The following is a 14,736-nucleotide window of genomic DNA, read 5'->3' on the forward strand; positions in this document are numbered from 1 at the left end:
CATTTAAATTTTCGCAGTGCCGAATCGCAAAAAGTCAGGAAGGGGGGGAAATCCTTGCAAGGCTTAAGTGGTTAAGAAAAGGAGAAATGTCATACGACTAAGTATAAGAAAAGGTATTGTTTATATAAACATGAAGTACAATACGAAACTTTTAAGACAACAAACTCCTATATTTTACACCTGTTAGGTCAATATTCATTGTAGATGTGTTTTTTTAAATTAAAATAATTACAGTGCCATCATCCACATACAGAAAGAGAATGGGCAATGTAAATTAAACAGTGTGTGTATAGTATCACTTTAAAGTGCTTTCTTGACATATGAAATTGCCTAGGTACTTAGGACCCTTTAGCCTCATATCCATTTGTGAGGTCATCTCCTGCCTCTGTTGAATGCTATTCCTGCACAATTTAGAATGTCTTTTTGAGCACTTGATTATATTTGGTGATGTCACTACTGTGCTGACCAAAGTCCTTCTGGGGACCTGCCGGAGAGGAAGCTGTACCTGGGGATTTGCAGTGCAAGGACCTCCTTGATCCCATTCAATTTATGTTGTGAATTTGTGTTTTGTCCACCTCTCCTGCCACCTGCTGATCATTGCACTAATTAACAATTCTTTGCTGGTCAGTTCATTAGATCACCAGTGATCAGGAGAGCAGACAGAACTCTGACAAGAGTAAGCAAAGATGGTTTCCACCACATGAAGAGGTAGAGCAATCGTAAGTAGGCCCCTGGGAAAAGATCTGAAGGAGCATTCTTTACCGGTGACTGAACTTTGGCTCTCCTCCTGACTTTCTATCAGGCACTTACACAGTATTTGAAATGGCTTCTTTATAATACTGAGAGTAATAAGGGCTTGCAGGGTGACCCCTAATGTTTAGGTCTTTGGGCAAATAGATTTTTCAATGTTTTTGTAAATGAACAGCTTCTTTAAAGCAAAATATTCTCAATGGAACATCCCTGTTTTAGAAGAGTTAATATACTCTCCTCATTTCCAGCACTAAAGCCTCCTAAAGCCCCATACACACTATCAGTTTTTCTGCTGAGTTTTTCCTTCAGATTTACCAAAACCATATAATATGAGGTCAAACCTTAGGAGTTTCCAATTGTATGCAATCAGGCAGGCCCTTGTGCTACATGGTTTTGGTAAATCTGATGCAAAAACTCAGCAGAAAAACTGATAGTGTGTATGGGGCATTAAAGACTCTTTGGTATTCAGCTCTTCTTGGTGTGTCAGATGCTTTTTTTTCCCTGCCCTGCCACAGCTCAGTCCTGTAGTGACATAGAGATTGAAGGAAAGGACTACAACATGCATCGGAGAGACACAGGCAGTCTACACTCCTAGTAGTATTGAATACGAAGAAGTCTTATGGAGGCTGCAACATTCGAATGGAGGAAAGGTAGGGGACAGAGTCCACTAAAGTTAGGGGACAAAGTGCACTGGAAGGGTGAGTACAATACTGTACCCCTTCTAATACATATTCCTGCCATTAGGAATCATTTTAGAGATTGTCACTCCCACTCACTGCTGCCCAATCAACCGTGGCCAGAGCATCCACCACCCCGCAGCTGCACAGATACAAAGAGGTGGGGATGCTCATGATATCATTAACCTAGTATGGCCACATGTCAGGCAAGGAACTCCCTGGCTGAAGTTGATTGGACAACATTGGATGGCAGCTTCCTTGGTTTGAACCCAGGTTCAGACCAAACCAATCTCATCTCTAGTTGTCACCCAAACAATGGCATCATTTGATGAATACATCTTTCTTCTTTTTCTGGTAACAACTCAAAATGTAGAATTTTCTCAGATTTTCAAATTTTTCTACTCAATTAACCACTTGCCGACCGCCGCACGACGATATACGTCGGCAGAATGGCACGGGCAGGCATATGGGCGTATATATAAGTCCCTGCCTGCCCGCGGGTGGGGGGCCCGATCGGGCCCCCCCCCGGTGCCTGCGGCGGTCGGCATTCCTTCGAGAGCGATCCGGGATGAGGGGGCGGCCATTCATTCATGGCCACCCCCTCGCGATCGCTCTCGACGAATGGAAATCCTCCGTGACATCACTTCCTCTCCTGTAATGTAAACACAGGAGAGGAAGTGATGTATTCTCTCCTCCGTGTCGGTATTTTTCGTTCCGGCACCGAGGAGAGAGGTTCGGTGAGTTGCACCAACACACCACACATACAGTAGAACATGCCAGGCACACTCACACCCCCCTTTACCCCCTTTACCCCCCCAATTACCCCTGCCCCCCCCAGTCACAGTGACACCAATTGCTTTTTTTTTTTTTTTTTTGCATTGGTGTCATTTGTGACTGTAATAACTGTTAGGGCAGTTAGGGTTAGCCCCCTTTAGTTCTAATGTACCCCCCTAACCCCCCCAATAAAGGTTTAACCCCGTGATCACCCCCCGTCGCCAGTGTCACTAAGGCTGGGTTCACATTGCAGCGGTTTATGAGAACGGATGTGATTCGCACCGCACTGCAGTGCAAATCACATCCAATCTCTGTGCGATTCGAGTTCAGCCATACAGATAGTATGGCTGAATTCGTGTCGCACCCGCCGCACCCGCCGCAAACTCGCACGGGACCCTTTTTTTGGTCCGCAGCAGAATCGGATCGCATGGGTGTTCACACCATGCGATCCGAGTTTGCAGATCGCACTGCGATATGCGAACTGATCTGGGGGTGTCATTAACATTTCACTGACACTCCCAGCAGTTCGCATAGGGCAGTGTGAACTGCCGCCGGGAGGCATGTGATGCGGGAACCCGCCGCGCATTCGTGGCGTTCCCACATCGCTCCAGTGTGAACCCAGCCTAATAAGCGATCGTTTTTCTGATCACTGTATTAGTGTCACAGGTGACGCTAGTTAGGCAGGTAGGTATTTAGGTTCGCCGCAGCTTTTTATAGTGCCAGGGACCCCCATATACTACCGCATAAAGCCCCCTGATTGCCCCCTAGTTAACCCTTTCACCAGTGATCACCATATAACTGTTACAGGTGACGCTGGTTGGTTAGTTATTTTTTTTATAGTTTCAGGGCACCCGCCATTTATTACCTAGTCTCACTAGTGTACCCCTAAATTTAGGGGTGTCTACTTTCCAAAATGGGGTCATTTGGGGGGGGTTTGTGCCATCTTGGCATTTTATGGCCTTCAAAACTGTAACGCCCTTAGAAAGCCTGAAGGCGGTGCTTGGTTTTCGGGGCCCCGTACGCGGCTAGGCTCCCAAAAAGTCCCACATATGTGGTATCCCCATACTCAGGAGAAGCAGCAGAATTTATTTTGGGGTGTCATTTCACATATGCCCATGGCATGCGTGAGCAATATATCATTTAGTGACAACTTTGTGAAAAAAAAAAAAAAAAAAAAGTTTGTAATTTTCCCGCAACTTGTGGCAAAATATAAAATATTCCATGGACTCAACATGCCTCTCAGCAAATAGCTTGGGGTGTCTACTTTCTAAAATGGGGTCATTTGTGGGGGTTTTGTGCCATCTTGGCATTTTATGGCCTTCAAAACTGTAAGGCCGCGTACACACGCGCGGACTGTTTGCCCAACCTTGTTCGTCAAACAGTTTCGGCAAACAGTCCGCTCAAAATTTGCATGAGCGGACTTGCCCACACACGAGCGGACTGTTTCAACGAACTGTTTGCCAAACAGTCCGCTCAACTTTTGAAATGAACGGACTCGCCCACGTAAGGCGGAGGCAAATCCGCCCATTTCGAGCGCGTGTACAGGTAGGCGGGGCCCGCGAAGGAGACGTCGCGGGCTCCGCCGCTTGGAATGGGCTTAAAGGGGAACCCCAACGCCGAAAAAAATCGGCGTGGGGGTTCCCCCAAAGTCCACACCAGACCCTTGTCCGAGCACGCTACCCGGCCGGCCAGGAAAGGGGGGCGAGCGAGCGCGCCCCCCCTCCTGAGCCGTACCAGGCCGCGTGCCCTCAACATGGGGGGTGCCTTGGGGAAGGGGGGGCCGCGCGGCCCCCCCACCCCAAAGCACCTTGTCCCCATGTTGATGAGGACAAGGGCCTCTTCCCGACAACCCTGGCCGTTGGTTGTCGGGGTCTGCGGGCGGGGGGCTTATCGGAATCCGGGAGCCCCCTTTAAGAAGGGGGCCCCCGGATACCGGCCCCCCACCCTATGTGAATGAGTATGGGGTACAATGTACCCCTACCCATTCACCTGTGAAATAAAGTACAAAAAAAAACACAACACAGGGAAAAAATATTTTATTGCACAGCTCCGGGGGTCTTCCGTCTTCGGGGGTCTTCTCGCGGGACTCCTCCGCTATGTGTGTGTAGCTCTTTTACTAGCGGAGGAGTCCGGTTTTCTTCCTCCCCGCCGCCGGCCTCTTCTCCCGACTTCGGGGGTCTTGTCCCCCTCTTCGGTTCTTCTGCCGGGCCACCGCGCCTTCTTGTAGCTCTTTTACAGGCGGTGGCCCGGTCTTCTGTCGCCGCTGTCGCCGCCTTCCGTTCTTGTTCTTCTTGTTCTTCTTCTTCTTCTCCAGGAGATGTTGACACGTCGCTCCCTCCGGCCGGAATGCCAGAGCCGCGCTGTGCGGTCACTTATATAGTGACAATGGGGCGGGGTCACATGGTATATGTCACATGGGTTGGTCACATGGGTTGATGTCACATGGGGACTATGACATCGTAAGGGGGCGGGGTCACCATGTGACCAACCCATGTGACATATACCATGTGACACCGCCCCATTGTCACTATATAAGTGGCAGCGGAGCGTGTCCCTGGCATTCCGGCCGGAGGGAGCGACGTGTCAACATCGCCTGGAGAAGAAGAAGAACAAGAAGAAGAACAAGAACGGAAGGCGGCGACAGCGACAGCGGCGACAGAAGACCGGGCCACCGCCTGTAAAAGAGCTACAAGAAGGCGCGGTGGCCCGGCAGAAGAACCGAAGGCGGCGACAGAAGAACGGAAGGCAGCGGCGACAGAAGACCGGGCCACCGCCTGTAAAAGAGCTACAAGAAGGCGCGGTGGCCCGGCAGAAGAACCGAAGAGGGGGACAAGACCCCCGAAGTCGGGAGAAGAGGCCGGCGGCGGGGAGGAAGAAAGCCGGACTCCTCCGCTAGTAAAAGAGCTACACACACATAGCGGAGGAGTCCGGCGAGAAGACCCCCGAAGACGGAAGACCCCCGGAGCTGTGCAATAAAATATTTTTTCCCTGTGTTGTGTTTTTTTTTGTACTTTATTTCACAGGTGAATGGGTAGGGGTACATTGTACCCCATACTCATTCACATAGGGTGGGGGGCCGGTATCCGGGGGCCCCCTTCTTAAAGGGGGCTCCCGGATTCCGATAAGCCCCCCGCCCGCAGACCCCGACAACCAACGGCCAGGGTTGTCGGGAAGAGGCCCTTGTCCTCATCAACATAGGGACAAGGTGCTTTGGGGTGGGGGGGCCGCGCGGCCCCCCCTTCCCCAAGGCACCCCCCATGTTGAGGGCACGCGGCCTGGTACGGCTCAGGAGGGGGGGCGCGCTCGCTCGCCCCCCTTTCCTGGCCGGCCGGGTAGCGTGCTCGGACAAGGGTCTGGTGTGGACTTTGGGGGAACCCCCACGCCGATTTTTTTCGGCGTTGGGGTTCCCCTTTAAGCCCATTTCAGGCGGCGGAGCCCGCGACGTCTCCTTCGCGGGCCCCGCCTACCTGTACACGCGCTCGAAATGGGCGGACTTTCCGAGCGGGAACAGTCCGCTCATTTCGAAAGTACAGCGGACAGCCCCACACACGGGCGGACTGTTCGCTCAAACACAGTTTCAGCGGACAGTTTTTCGGAATTTCCGTCCAACTGTCCGCTGAAACTGTCCGCTGAAAGCCCACACACGAGCGGACTGTCCGCCCAAACACTGTTCAGCGGACAAGGTTGGGCGAACAGTCCGGCCGTGTGTACGCGGCCTAATAGGTAGTGAGGAGTGAAGTCAAATATTTACGCCCTTAGAAAACCTGAAGGCGGTTCTTGGTTTTCGGGGCCCCGTACGTGGCTAGGCTCCCAAAAAGTCCCACATATGTGGTATCTCCGTACTCAGGAGAAGCAGCAGAATTTATTTTGGGGTGTCATTTCACATATGCCCATAGCATGTGTGAGCAATATATCATTTAGTGACAACTTTGTGAAAAAAAAATTAAAAAAAATTAAAGTTTGTAATTTTCCCGCAACTTGTGGCAAAATATAAAATATTCCATGGACTCAAAATGCCTCTCAACAAATAGCTTGGGGTGTCTACTTTCTAAAATGGGGTCATTTGTGGGGGTTTTGTGCCATCTTGGCATTTTATGGCCTTCAAAACTGTAATAGGTAGTGAGGAGTGAAGTCAAATATTTACGCCCTTAGAAAACCTGAAGGCGGTTCTTGGCTTTCGGGGCCCCGTACGCGGCTAGGCTCCCAAAAAATCCCACACGTGTGGTATCCCCGTACTCAGGAGAAGCAGCAGAATTTATTTTGGGGTGTCATTTCACATATGCCCATAGCATGTGTGAGCAATATATCATTTAGTGACAACTTTGTGTAAAAAAAAAAAAAATTATTTTTTTGTCATTATTCAATCGCTTGAGGCAAAAAAATAAAATATTCGATGGGCTCAACATGCCACTTATCAATTTCCTTAGGGGGTCTACTTTCCAAAATGGGGTCATTTGGGGGGGTTTTGTACTGCCCTGCCATTTTAGCACCTCAAGAACTGAGATAGGCAGTCGTAAACTAAAAGCTGCGTAAATTCCAGAAAACGTACCTTAGTTTGTAGATGTGACAACTTTTGCGCAAACCAATAAATATACAGTTATTGACTTTTTTTTTACCAAAGACATGTGGCTGAATACATTTTGGCCTAAATGTATGACTAAAATTGAATTTATTGGATTTTTCTAATAACAAAAAGTAGAAAATATCATTTTTTTTCAAAATTTGCGGTCTTTTTCCATTTATATTGCAAAAAATAAAAATCGCAGAGGCAATCAAATACCATCAAAAGAAAGCTCTATTTGTGGGAAGAAAAGGACGCAAATTTTGTTTGGGTACAACATTGCATGACTGCGCAATTACCAGTTAAAGCAGCGCAGTGCCAAATTGTAAAAAGACCTCTGGTCATTTACCAGCAAAATGGTCCGGTCTGAAAGTGGTTAAAAAAAAAAAAAATTAGATACAGTTTTAAATGGTTTATTTGACATCTCATGACTTTAGAATAATATAGATTCTCTAATATATGAGGCAAAGGGTGGGGCACTGGTCAAAAATATTAATTCACATTGAAGATGACCTTCTTCAGAAATGCACTTTTCGCATGTTTCCGTTTACAGGCTGTAAGCACCCTTTAAACAAATTACACAACCTGACTCATTCTTTCCTCAAATATTCTGTGAATTATTGCTGAGATTCACACTCACAGAAAAAGAAAATAAGGAAGATGATCCTAGCAAGGCGAGTGTGGGCAGCAAACTATGTGATTGACAGAAAGGCAGATAGAAGCCCGGGAATGGGGCTGAGCATTTGCAATTGCATTTGCTTTAATGCGTTTAAATGGACTCAGGGTATTAGTACTAAGTAAATCAATGCCAAATATAAGTTAAACATACTCCATTCCCCCTAAAACTGATTCCGGACTTGACATTGACAATCGCTAGTTATTAAAGACAGACCAAACTGACTCAAACAAAAACAAGTAAAGATTCCACAGTTTTAGTTTGATTATTATGATTTAATTTCTCCACTATGTAAACGTTAAAATATGAGTGAGAATACCCAGTTCTATTTTCAGTCTTGTCTTTAAAGAAAACCTAGAGGATGCCATTACTGATCTCTTGATAAATATGCTAGTTGCATGTCTGCTGCTGGCTTCAGTACTTTCTGAGATGCTGACCTGGAGCAAGCATTTATCAGAGTCAGAGAAATATTAAACTTCTGATTTGTAAACTGAACAATAACTGAAATGACTGGATCAGTATGACTGTCTAAAGTAAGTTTTTCCTAAAAGAAATATGGATGCTGCCACTTCTGACTTCCAGAAATGGCTGTTTTTGGACCCTCTGGCTTTAATACTTTCTGAGTCACTGACTTTAAATAATTATAGAAAGCCAAAGTCCTTAAAGGGGTTGTAAAGCTTCAGTTTTTATTTTCTAAATAGGTTCCTTTAAGCTAGTGCATTGTTGGTTCACTTACCTTTTCCTTAGATTTCCCTTCAAAATGTTTTTTTTTCTTTGTCTGAATTTCTCACTTCCTGTTTCTCCTCATTAAACTTCACACCATCATCAGAGTGGTGTTTAGTCAGCCAGAACAGCTTACTGAACAGCTTACTGAGGAGGAACAGGAAGTGAGAAATTCAAAGAAAACAAAGAAAATAAACATTTAGAAGGGAAATCGAAGGAAAAGGTAAGTAAACCAAAAATGCACTAGCTTAAAGAGGAAGTAAACCCTTCCAAACAACTTGGACCTATAGGTAAGCCTAGATTAAGGCTTACCTGTAGGTCCAAGCAATATCTCCTAAACCTATATGGTTTAGGAGATATTTGCCCGAAAATGGGCACCGCTGTCTACGGCGCATGCGCCGTAGACAGCGGCGCGCATGCGCACTAAATGCGTCAAATCCAAGAATGGATTTGCCAAATTTGTCGACTCCCGTGCGCATGCGCGGGAGTGACGTCATCGCGGCTTCGCCGTATGACAGCGGCGGAGCTGCGAGGCGCGACTCCCGTGCGCATGCGCGGGAGTGACGTCATCGCGGTTGCGCCGCTGTGATTCGTCGGAGCTGCGAGACGCCACAAGCAACATGGATGCGGCGGACTACAGGGGACAGCGGCGACTTCGCTGGCTCCTGTGTCAGGTAAGTGACACATAATGAGCTACTATGCGATGCATAGTAGTCCATTATGCTTTACCTTTGCAGGGAAAAAAAGAGGAAGTAAACCCATCAGGGTTTACTTCCTCTTTAAAGGAACCTATTTATAAAAAATGAACCGTTACAACCCCCTTAAAGTATAACTATTAGCAAATCTTTTGTTTTGGATAGAGTGTTGAGGGATTAGAACACCCTTCAGATTTCTTTTGCTGTCTGTGCTCACATTAGGAAGATCCTTCCTCTTATTTGTTTTGGTGATTTATCACAGAGAACAGCAGGGCACTCTCTAGGGCAGTGGTTCTCAACTTATGTCCTCAGGACCCACTAATAGGCCAGATTTTAAAGTGGAAGTAAACTCCCCTATCATTTTCAGCCAAGGAAGCTGCCATCTTTGCCTCTGTTTAATCTTCAACTGCCAAGGTGCTGCACATGTGATCTGTTATGACACCAGCCATTGGATGGTTTGACAGTTTGGTTGAGAGCACAGCCAATGTGCAGTTAGCATTCCTGGCATGCCGGGAATTTAACTGTTTTTTTAAACTGTTTAAATCTATGGGTTTACTTCCACTTTAAGTATTACCTTGGGGAGATGCAGACTAGAATACTGCAATCACAGAGTAGCAAATGGTCTCATCTGTGATGTATTTCTGTTATTTTGCAAACCTGGCCTGTTAGTAGGTCCTGAGCACAGGAGTTGAGAACCACTTATCTAGTGTGTGCTAGAAGTAGTCTAAAGCCTTGTAGACACGATCGGATTGTTGGCCAACAAAACCATGGATTTTTGTCGGAAGGTCATTGGCCCAAACTTGTCTTGCATACACACGCCCACACAATTGTTGGCTAACAATTACGAACGTAGTGACATACTACGTTGTTTTTCAGCTCTTTAGCACCAACCTTTGGGCTCCTGCTAATTTCGTGTTAATAGAAGTTTAGTGAGTGTCGATGTACGCTTTTTATTTTGCACTTTTCATTTCGCTCTTTTCAGTTCATTTCTGAACGGCTGTTCGTCAACGAGACATTTTGTGGAATTGGAAGAGATAACATGTTATTTATTATTGGCCTCGGATTTATTGATTTACTTAAATTATTTTTTTGGTTGAATAATGATTTGATTTGGTATATTTTCTATATTTTTGGATGCATAGAATGAACTTTTTGGTTAAGTTCTATTGGCAGATAGCATGTCTAATTTTATTTGTTTTCTTTTTTTAATGCACAATAAAAAAAAATTGTGGAGAATAATACTTGGCTATGTAGTCAGCCAGGCCAGAGTTCAATAACCAGATCGGGTAGTCAGACAGGCCAGAAGTCAGGGATCCAAGTAGAGCAACAGCAAGCAGGATAAGGAGCCAGAAGGGATGCCAGCAAGCCAGTCTTTAAACAGAACCCCAGGAGATGTTTTTTTGTGATGTGACAAAGGCGAAGGCAGAGGTGAAGTGAGCTGGATGGCTTTAAGTAGGCAGGTCAGACGAGCATGATCAGGAACAGCTGGTAACTGTGGAGAGTGATGAGAGCTGGTAATTAGCCGACAGCTGAGCAGCCAGCCCAGAGAAGGAAGGGCTAAGCCAGCCCTGACAGAGAGTTAGCCTGGAGGGCGAGTGAAAGGGGCAGATGCAGCCAGGTGGGTTGGCAGTGCCTGAAAAGGTGGTGCTGGGATCAGTAGCCACAGAGGAGGATTACACAAGGGTCAGCAAATCCCTGCCAGTAAAGGGCTATTGCCAAATCTGACTAAAATACCAATAGACTGTATATAAGAAGATGTCCCTGAAGTTGTTGCCAAAGTTTTGCAGAAGTCAAGTGGACATGCCTTAATCTACCATCCCTATCCAAGTTATCAACCCTCAATAAATAACAAAAACAAAGTCATGGACTCTTGTGAAAATTTGGTGTGCCTGGCTGTGCAGAAGTGGGGGATTCCTCAGAAGTTCCTACAGGGGTGTGCTAAAAAAGCAAAAGAAAATCCCAAATTTTGAGTTTTAATAGAGCGCAAATCTTCTACACTAGTTCTGCAGACGATGGGGATTTCCTGACTTTGGAGGGATTTCATCTCTCTCCTTGTTTTGGCTATGTGACAGGAAGTGAAGGAAAATCTCCCCAATGAGACACAGATGGCAATATAAACTGACAAGAGTTATAACCCTCCCTTACTCTATTCAAAATGTAAAAAAATGTTTTGCCTATAGTTCTAGTTTAATTGCAGTCCTGATGGATGAAGATCAGCATGACAGCCATGCAGCTAGCATTTTCAGAATGAGAAGTTGGTATTGAAAACGTCTAGTGTTTTTTCCTTCCTGCTCCAACCGCACCCTCTTTTCCCTAGAGGACCTTCCACACTGTAGTTTAAGTATATTTTTGTTATACTCATAGGGGATCTTTCTCCCATTTCTTTAAAAAATCACAGCACCATACATCTCTGGAAATCATCCTACATTCATTATTTAAACAAAAAAATGTTTTGAACAATAACAAAATAAGGCTCACAACACATATTATAAAAATCAATTAGTGAAAAAACTACTATTTATGTGTAGTACACCCTTGTGTACATAGTTGGTTAGCGTAGGCAAATTTAGTTGGGCTTCACTATAACCTGTGGAGCCAGGTTATCCAGGGTCATGAAAAGTTTAACTGGCAAGCTCAGTGAGGGCTGGTTCTCAGTCACCTCCCCATGGTTTCTGGAAGCTACTAGAAGGTTCCAGAACATAGTGGGTGGAGAAGTGGAGAACTCAGCCCGAATATTTGTGGGGACTCTACCAATCCCTGGGCGAAGGACAGCCGAGTAGGTGGAGAGAGCCCCATAAGTATTCTGGAGCCTGGCCAGTTTGAGAGCAGAATCCAGGATTCGGAGGCATGGAGGGGACCCCTATCCTGGGGGGGCTCTGCCTCCAGGCAGATGGTGTGAAGTGGCAGTAGATGGTGTTCAGAGAGAGAGAGAGGGGAAGGAACCAGAGAGGGACCCTCTCCTCCTTCAGTCTCATCCAGAAGACACCATGCTAAGCAAGTGGGACCTGTACAGCAAGAGGCCTGGACAGAAGTCAATACTATGCTGCAGGATTTACAGGGAGTGAGTAACCTCTACATATTCACCCCCCAACGCGAACAAAGGGAGAAAGCAACAAGGTGCAATATCTAGATAGCATTAAGAAGGGACAGTTTACAGCTTACCTTCATCCCTGCTCGGGGAAAGTTTAAATGAAGCCAGGTGTGCTGGCATTTGTGTTTAACCTCTTGCTGACCAGCCGCCGTCCTTATACTATGGCAGGTTGGGACAGCTGCGTGAATTGCTGTAGGTACGTCAGCCCCTTTTAGGCTGGGTTCACACTGCTGCGGGGGGAGATCCGGATGTGATTCGCACCGCAAATCACATCCGATCTCCGTAGCGATGCGAGTACAGCCATACAGATAGTATGGCTGAATTCGCATCGCTCCCGCAGCAAACTCGCACGGGACCCTTTTTTTGGTCCGCAACAGAATCGGATCGCATGGGGGTTCACACCATGCGATCCGATTCCTGTGCGAGTCGGCAGATCGCACTGCGATATGCGGACGGATCTGGGGGTGTCATTAACATATCATTGACACTCCCAGCCGTCCGCATAGGGCAGTGTGAACTGCCGGCGGGAGTAATGCGATGCGGGAAAAAGCCGCGGATTCGCGGAATTCCCGCATCGCAGCGGTGTGAACCCGGCCTAAAAGCGATAGGGGATGCTTGCACGCCCACGGCCAGAAGCCAGAGTCGATGTCCACCGGCCACCAGCGATCGCTGCACAGAGCAAAAACAGGGATCTTTGTATGTAAACAAACAGATCACCGTTCTGAAAGGGAAGTGGAGAGAGACCTGCTGTTCCTAGTGATCAGGAACAGCAATCTCTCTCTTCCTCCAGTCAGTACACCCCCCCCCCCACCCCACAGTTAGAAACACCTCCCTAGGGAACACATAACCCCTTGATTGCCTCATAGTGTTAACCCCTTCCCTGCCAGTGATATTTATACAGTAATTAGTGGCTATTTTTATCTCTGATTGCTGTATAAATGTCACTGGTCCAAAAAAAGTGTCAAAAGTGTCCAATCTGCCCGCCGCAATGTCAAAGACCCTCTACAAATCACAGTTCACTGCCATTACTAGTAAAAAATAAATAAATAATAAAAATGCCATAAATCTATCCCCTATTTTGTAGACGCTATAACTTTTACACATACCAATTAATATATGTTTATTGCGATTTTTTTTTTACCAAAAATATGTAGAAGAATACAGTGGGGTTGATTTACTAAAGGCAAATCGACTTTGTACTGCAAGTGCACTTGGAAGTGCAGTCACTGTGTATCTGAGGGGACATGCAAGGAAAATAAAAAACTGTATTTATGCTTCTACATGATTGGATGATAAAATTAGCAGAGCTTCCCCTCTTTTCAGATTTTCCCCTCAGATCTAAAGCCAAGTGCATTTGTAGTGGAAAGTGGATTTTCCTTTAGTAAATCAACCCTATAGTGCCCTAAACTGATGAAGAAATGTTTTTATTTTTATTTTATATTTATTATAGCAAAATATATGCAAGGATTGAAAGACTCAAAGAATTGGTGGACTTTATAAGCACATAATGAGAGAAGGAATCATTAAAAAAAAGTATAAATTGTATTACAGCATAGTTAAAAAAAACATATAAACAACATACAAAACAACACCCTGTATGGACACAGTTACCAGTTACCCAATAATGCAGTTACAGGGGGCTGAATCAAAAATACAAAGATTGCCTTGGTAATGTATCAAAGCAAAAAATAATTGATCCAATAATGCCTCCAAGAACTTGCTTGTCGACGCGTTTCGCTTGAATTTTAGCTTACTCAGGATAGATACTGGGCAGGTGCTGGTATATTTAAAAGCAGAAAAAGTGTATATATCAGTATTTCATGTAGAACATATCTATATAAGTATAACAGTAGTTATTCCAACATTTATCCAGGAAAAGCACATGTAAACATAAACAAACATAGACATGACAACATATATGCTTGCCTAGTAAGCCTGTGGCGCAGGGTATATGGACACCTCACAAGACTAGACAAACATGCAAAAAGACAAAGTTTCATATATCCATGGGCAAAAAATGCATGAACCACATTGCCAAGTTCCTCTCTAGGTGGTATCTTCATTAGCTGCATCAAAAAAATTACTTTGTCAGTCTGGCTCCTGGTACTCCTGGTAAGCACCATCCTTGATTTTCACTCATTTATACCCGGTTTAGAGGGATAATGCCTAATTGTAGATACTATCTATATATGTTCTTTCAGATTCTCTGCCGGAAATGTTGCTAGTGAGACCCCCTTACAGCTTACCTCTGTGTGTGATCCATACCTTGATACTCCTAATTTATATGATTGTTATACATCAGATGAGAGCTATTCCAGTACAGTTTTAATGCGGACTCTATCCCCTCATATAAAACCTTAATCCTCTTAGACAGCATTTATATCCATATCTATTGACTTTAATTAAATGTATGGGTGCATCATATCCCATAATGTACTATAATGAATATTTTTATTTAGTGGTATCTACTATAGACCACATGATATGTGTGCCTGTTGTCACTGCATACATACTTTTGAAACTTCGTCTTTTTGGATGTTTTTCTAGTCTTGTAAGGTGTACCTATACCCTGCGCCACAGGCTTACCAGGCAAGCATATACATTGTCATGTCTATGTTTGTATAGTTTATGTTTACATGTACTTTTCCTGGATGTGTAATGTTGTAATAACTACTGTTATACTATATATATATATATATATATATATATATATATATATATATATATATATTTATATTACAGGAAATACTGATATATGTACTTTTTCTGTTTTTATATAATATACCAGC

Source organism: Lithobates pipiens, unplaced genomic scaffold (assembly GCF_037356315.1).
Source record: "Lithobates pipiens isolate NorthernLeopardFrog02 unplaced genomic scaffold, aLitPip1_a1.2 Scaffold_13, whole genome shotgun sequence".
Taxonomy (NCBI): domain Eukaryota; kingdom Metazoa; phylum Chordata; class Amphibia; order Anura; family Ranidae; genus Lithobates; species Lithobates pipiens.